Raw genomic sequence first — 7,224 nt, 5'->3', positions numbered from 1 at the left:
CCTTTAAAAAAATGTAGACCTACATTTAAAACACTGTACTTTGGGTTGTATTTCCTTGGAATTACATTACAGAAAACTAGTTAACGTTGATGTGTGAGTGTTTGTAATGCAGTGGCTGAGGGATTGAGAGTAAATTTGACATCTTCTGACCAACATAATCAACCTCTTGATATATATATATATATATATATATATATATATATATATGTTTTTGCTCATAAAAAATCATAGAATCACTATTATAGTTTTTTTTTCAATTGGAGCAAATGGGAACACAAAAATATATATATTTGCTGAATTTTCTGTTTGCCACTATAGATGTTTACCCAATTATGATGACTTCAGCTTTTGAGAACTATTGAAATGTGAAGAAAAAAAAAAGAAAAAAAATCATCATAGCCCTGATAGATCAGTGCAGGCTTTGCAAAAGTGCACAACACAGCTGCAAGTCAACATCAAGTGTGCCATTTGAGACAGGTCCATAACTTTGATCTGTTTGCGATCCTCCACACTTTGCAACTGTCGTGCTGTACATGCGAAGATGCAAAGATATTGCATTGTGGAAAAACAGGAGAGAGAGAGCAAAAATCCCGACCTTCATTTTGCACTAAGAAAAATGTTAATTTCTAGAGGGGACACTATAGTCCATTGAGTCAATTGATGCCCTGTTGAGATAAGACATTATAAAAGGGGATCACTTGAACTATGGGTGTACAATGGAAAAGTATAGTTGCACATTTGTTTGTTGTGTGTATAGAAACATAAGTTGCATGATTGTTTTTTCATGGTCTTGGATTTGGTGGACTGACCACGCCATTTCTGCCACAGCATTTGAGACAAGTTGCATTTGCCTGAGAATCTAAGTGGGCATAAGGAAAGAGAAGGGATATGGGGAAAAAAATATTAATTTTGGCAATATGTTTTTCAGCACAAATCACTGATGGAGCCTGAGATTCACTGGTACACCATTACACTCTGCACAGACTAAATGTATGGCGGTACTTTGTTTGGCACTGTAGCTTTAAAGTGCCGTTTACTCTGGAGAAAATGAGTCCAATAACATACAGTAGGAAGCTGACCGTTTGGTGACCATCAGAGTTGTGTGCCTTTCACAGCTTATGCACACCATAGCATCAACTGAGATGACATCAGCAGTCACAGAAAGGTCAATATACATTTACTGCAGTGAAACTCTTGAGCTGTTAGAGAGCTATACTGCGATATTCCTGGGTAGTTTATGTTCAAAGCTCAGTCATGAATAAGACACTGTCAGTAAATGCAAACCATTATTTACGCAGACCGATATTTGTGCCTATTATGTCTGATAAGATCATTGCAAATAATTCTCATTTCTGTGTAAGTGCAAGCTTTGATGTTCTGCTTTCTTCAGTTTTCAGAGAGTACAGAACATTTTCAGTAAGATTCTTCTGCTCTGTTCCTGTTTCCAAAAACACCTTAGCGATCATGAAATTGCTCCCTTTGGGTAGTTTCCTTTTGTGCATTATGGATGAATGTTAAGAGCTCTTCTTCTCCTCATTGAATCAGATATTATTAAATATACAGTAGAACAAAAATCATAATTTTTCTTTTCAGAGTTACAAGGTTTGTTTAACTTTAATATATGACCAACTGATGGTGATTAACATTTTAAAATTCATGACAACCTCGTTTTATTGGTGGGTTGAAAGTTTTTTTTATTGCAACAAAATTTTATTCAACAAACCACATCCATCATGATTTTCAAGCGTCTAGTTTACTGAAGCAGCACATTAGATCAGTAAATGAAACCATGTCATTCCACTCACACCTGGAACGTTCCATTTGTGGCTTGAAGTAATTATGTGTCTGAGAAATGACAGCCTTTGTATGTCCACCTAATGGAGCAGAACAGCTGACCTGGTAGGACACAGACAATGAGGGTGGAAGCACTGAGCCATTGTATGGAATTGACCTCTGCTTTCTGAGGTTTCTTCAACTGTCTCAGGCTTCAGCACTGGTACTAATAAGAAATGTTGAATTGTGTCAAATTAGCATATTAGAATGATTTCTGAAGCATCATGTGACACTAAATTCACCTTTGTCTGAAATGCCAGGAATACATTACATTTGAAAATATATTAAATAAGTACACTGTCATTTCAAATAGTAATTATATTTCACAATATTATGGTATTTACAGCATTTTTGATCAAATCAATGCAGCCTTGGTAATGATAAGAGACTCCTTTCAAAAACGTACTGACCAAACTTTTTGATAGAACTCTAGTTGATCTGGCATTGCTGAAATAAACAACATTTTATGAATAACTGAAAAATATCTTCTGTGCTCCTAAAGCCAGAGGGTACTTTTTTTTTTTTTTAGAATTTTAGTATTCTAAAAGAGTTTAGAAAAGTTTTCCATTGTATCAGGCCTTCACTTTTCCGGGAAGCACCAGTATGTAATTTTGGCTGTAAGTAATCATTACTGTCTACAATCAGTGTAAATAGGATCTTTTGGGGGGGATTCTACTATCATCTATCTCAACTTTTTATGTACTGCCTCTCATCTCTGTCTGTCTTTTTGTTGTTCTGAGATAGTCTATTCTCTCTCCCTGTCCTTAAAACTCTCAGCTCTCCATTTAAGCATTTGAATGCACAAGTGCAGATGGGGGAACTTGTGCCTCTCGTGAAACCTGGGCTGGTTTGTGCCACACAATCCACTGAGGCATTCTCTTTTCCAACAATACACAGCACCACTTCCCATCTTACTACCAGTACAAAAGGTGTGTCCTCACCATCTGACTGCCTCCCACTGCCTCTTTCCCCTACATTTTTACCCAGTGTATAATCCGTCAGTCTCCTTAACGCAGATACAGACATAATCCCATCATTTCTGTTCCAATGATTTTGCACATACTGCACCCTGTTATGTAGACTTTAAAAATAATGACCCGTGAGGCGCAGCAAATGAATACATCGTTTTCTTCATGGTTGAGCGATGTATTTCATGTGCCGCTCCACTTCCATATAGCACCTAGTTATGTTGAAAGTTTTATGTCTACATATGTCACTGTCAGACAAGATTTGGAGAGATTAGAGATTATCATCACCTGGTACTGTACCTCTCTGAAGTTTTTACTTCTTGATCAAGACTTGTAAGGTGGTTAGTATGTTGCCCTCTGGCAAGACAAATGACAAAACAAATCTGAAAAACTACGGTGAGCAAAAAAGCACATTGTGATACAAATGAAAAAGAATTACTCCTGGCATTTCCTGCAACCACAAATAGGAAACTTAATGAAGCTCATTAAAACATGTTTTACTACAACGCACAAAGGCCATTAGCTGTCTGTGATTTATTCATAGCACTTAAAGACTATAAATATGGAAATGACTTTTGGCTTTTTTTGGGGGTGGGGGGGAAGGTGAAGTCAATAGGTTAACAACAAACTTCACATAATTCATTGAAGGTCATATGTTTGGCACATCAATTAAGGATAATACCAGTCGTACATCATTCCTGAATTCCTTGACATCATTTTTGAAACAAAGTTGCTCTCTAGTTTTTTTTCTCTCTGACACAACAAATGACCATTAAGCAAATTATGCAAATGGTTTTTAAAGCAGAAAATACAGAGTTTAACCACTGAGTGTTCTCATGCATTGAGCATGAAGCCTGGTCCACATATGTAGCATATGCCACTATGGTTTGTGGGGAAAATTTCATATTCTCCTCTTATATGAAATTTGTAAATAATGTTCTCTAATAAATTGCATTGTAATGTGCAATAAACAGACTGAATGATCTACACTGTGCAGTAGGTGGTTTGTAGGACCAAATATCCTGGCTAATTTTTCAGGTGTTATATGTGCATTAAATTTGTATATTGATCAGTAAATTAGTTGGTACTATGTCAGCTTAGATTGTGCTGTTTAGCATTACAATAACAATTTTGGATTTTTCTCTTGGTGTCAAACAATGATTTCTGAGCTTTTCCTATTATGTCTTGCTACTTGCTTATCTTGTATATTTGCCTTTTCTCCCTTGACAGCTGAAAAGATCAAAGCGAAAAACACGGTTCTGCACACTGACTTATGTAACATGAAAACACAGATGTGCTGAGCACTGGGACATCTCAGTGGTCTAATGAATCTGGGCTGTGGTCTCTGGGGGGATACGTACGTGAAGAGTGCACAACAACGCTCAGTTGCTTCCATGTGTTACTTTCGCATTCTCCATATCTGCCAAAATAGTTCTGCTGTGCTTTTTCGAGTTAAAATTTTAACCCGGAGCAACACAGTAAAAGGGGCTGGATCCAAAAGCAGCTCTCGATTTACAGATAAAGAGCTTCGGTTTTTGCCCCCCAAGCTAGTATCTAAAGAATTACCTTGTTGCAAATGACATTATAAAGAGAGACAAGGATAAATTGCATTCACCAGCCCAAGGCCAGAGGGGCCTGGAGTGTTTACATAGGTATGCAGCTCAGAGCTCTCATGGTCAGTTTGAGTCAGCCCTGGATTTTCTTCAAGTTCAAATTGGTTGTCATTGAATCTTGCTAATTTGTCTGTGAAATGCCCCCTTGTGAATCCAGTTCACAATTATGTCACCAGGGCTGTCCTTAGCTGATGCGGGGCCCGGTGCGGGGTAGGGAGCAGGACCCCTCGGTTCATTCGCGATCGCATTCCACGGGGGTATGGGGGGCTGTATTTGTCTCGGTTCGTTCGCAGCGGGGCTCACTCAAAGCGCGGGGCGTGGTGCGACCGCACCAGTTGCCTCACCCAAAGGACGGCCCTGTATGTCACATTATGTCACAGCTGTTTTTCACCCCAAAACTGTAACCAGATTAAATCAGTCTAAATTATACAGGTACATTCACAGGACTGACACATTGACAGATTTACAATTCATAATGGTCACAGCTTCATCTTGCTGATGACATGCATTTTGTAGATAATTATTTACTTCTTGCTATATCCTGTATTTAATGTAGTCTGGGTTATATTTTCTTCATCCTTGCCTAGTTTTGTGCATAGGATGAGGGCATGACACACAAATGTTGGCATCTGTAACCTAACTTGGCTATTGTCAAATGACAGTTAAATTTGTGCCAAAATACTTTTTCAGTTTGATAGCATTTGATGTCAACAACAAAATATATTTAGAAGCATTTTCGCTGCTTCTCCTGCTTTCCTAGCTATGCACATTATGTGGTAAATTCATAAATGTCATTGTTTTATACAGCCTTGTTATAAAAAAAGTCAAATTATTTGACTTTCTGAAAGATTGGTTGACCTTGTCACACAGTCATGAGATTCTGCAAGGGTTCTTGTTCTGTTTTTCCTATCTGTATGTTGATTGCATCACATTCTCACCATGTCTCACCACGTGAGAACAGATAAATGTTTTTTCAAGCAGCGTAGTAGATTTGTTAAATTTGTATTTTTTTTCTGAGAAACAATAAAACTACTTAAAATCAAGCTACAGTTGTGGTCAAAATGTTACATACAACTGAGGGACTCATATGTAACTATTATGAGTGTTGTAATGAGTGTTGTTTACGTTCAGCAAAAGCACGTGCAATAGTCAGTTAACTATTATTTTCTCTTGTGGACTATACGTAAACGTCTTTATATGAAATAACATGCATTTTTTTTATCTCTCTTATTTTGGTAAAACAATAAACATGATAAACATTTTGCAGATAATATTTAAGGAAGATATTTCCTTCTTTTCTTAATTTTTCTTTGTTATGACCTCAAGGAACCCTTGTGTTTTTTTACTTTGTCATTTGAGTTTGTGAATTTAATATTTAATATACATTGCATATGTATGAATTGCAATTTTAATGTATTTTTTTTTAATAAACTGAAAATAGATAAGACATTTGATTAGATAATTGACCCAACTATGGTCAATTTCAGGTCACCACCTAATCAAAATTAATTTAATAATTTATTTTTGTCATGAACTGTATTTTTTAATACTCAATTTTTGCTCAATATTTAATCTAGTGTATTATCAGGTGAAGAGTTTCTTTCAATATTTTGGGTTTCGTCCTGTCTTTGGATCAATTTTCACATTAAAATCATAATATAATCAATGTTCTCTTCCAGTAGGTTGAATGATGGATATTACAAATGAAAAACTGTTCAAAATCCAGGGCTGGTTTCACACAATTGCATCATTCACGTCTTATACTGACATCACTGTCAACTTTGACAATGGAAATACAGATGATCTAAATACAAAAGAAAATGCATTCACCTAAATCCATACAGGCAAAGGGTGCATATCACCTTTGCACATAAATATGAATGTGCAATTAATCATTTATAAATGCATTATGGAACAGGTACAGAAAAGTCACTTTTTATTTGAAAGTTTACAGTCTATCAGTTTATTTCTAATAATATTTTTCTAGTCACTGTGAGGGTACGCCTTGTGGTTGTAAACACAGACACGTCTACCATTTTAGTACACTCTCAGCATCTCAATGTAATATTAAAGCAAGTTTATGAGTTTCCACATCTTGTGGAACCAGACAGACGACCCTCTGAGGAGGATATCATACATTCAATTTAACTCCATGTAGATGATGAGGATCGAGAGCACAAAAACCTCACAGAATTTGTACTTTCTCAGGCAATTACTTTAAAGTGCTGCACTAACAATGCCTGAGGGTAAATCCCTTCTCACGGATCCTCCATTTTGTGAGGGAAAACTTTTACAGTGAAAATCAAATGACAGCAGGGACTGTCTAACATGCACAGAAAAACACCACAGGCTCATGGTGAAAATATCCTTCTCTTTTCATGATCACAAAGAACATATTGTCACACCCCTGTGGACTGTTGATTGTTAACCGACCCCTAAGTAAAGTATAGCGGCGTCTTTCCCCTCGTTTGTTTTTCCGGTTTTTGTCAGTTTTTATTTTTGTTATGGATTACCCCGCCTTCCAAATCCTCCTGCTGGAGCAGGGGGAACGCTCTCTTTAGGACCACACGAACGACTTTCTGTCCCTGGCTCACCTCACGCACTACCCGGACAACTGTCTCTGTTCATTCTATCAAGTTGGACTTGACGCCACCACACGAGCGCAGTTGTCCGGTTATGGTCCTCGAGAGATCCTCGCCACCTTCATCGAGTGGGTGCTGGTGTCCTGCAAGTCCCATCTGACCGTGGACATCGCTGACAACAACACCAGCCCCACTCAGGACCCTGAGCCCAGCCCACCATCTCCCCGC

The sequence above is a fragment of the Sinocyclocheilus anshuiensis genome, unplaced genomic scaffold, assembly GCF_001515605.1.
Source record: "Sinocyclocheilus anshuiensis isolate Anshui unplaced genomic scaffold, SAMN03320099.WGS_v1.1 scaffold220, whole genome shotgun sequence".
Lineage (NCBI taxonomy): Eukaryota > Metazoa > Chordata > Actinopteri > Cypriniformes > Cyprinidae > Sinocyclocheilus > Sinocyclocheilus anshuiensis.
The sequence above is the reverse complement of the archived record's forward strand: the minus strand, read 5'-3'. Positions refer to the sequence as shown.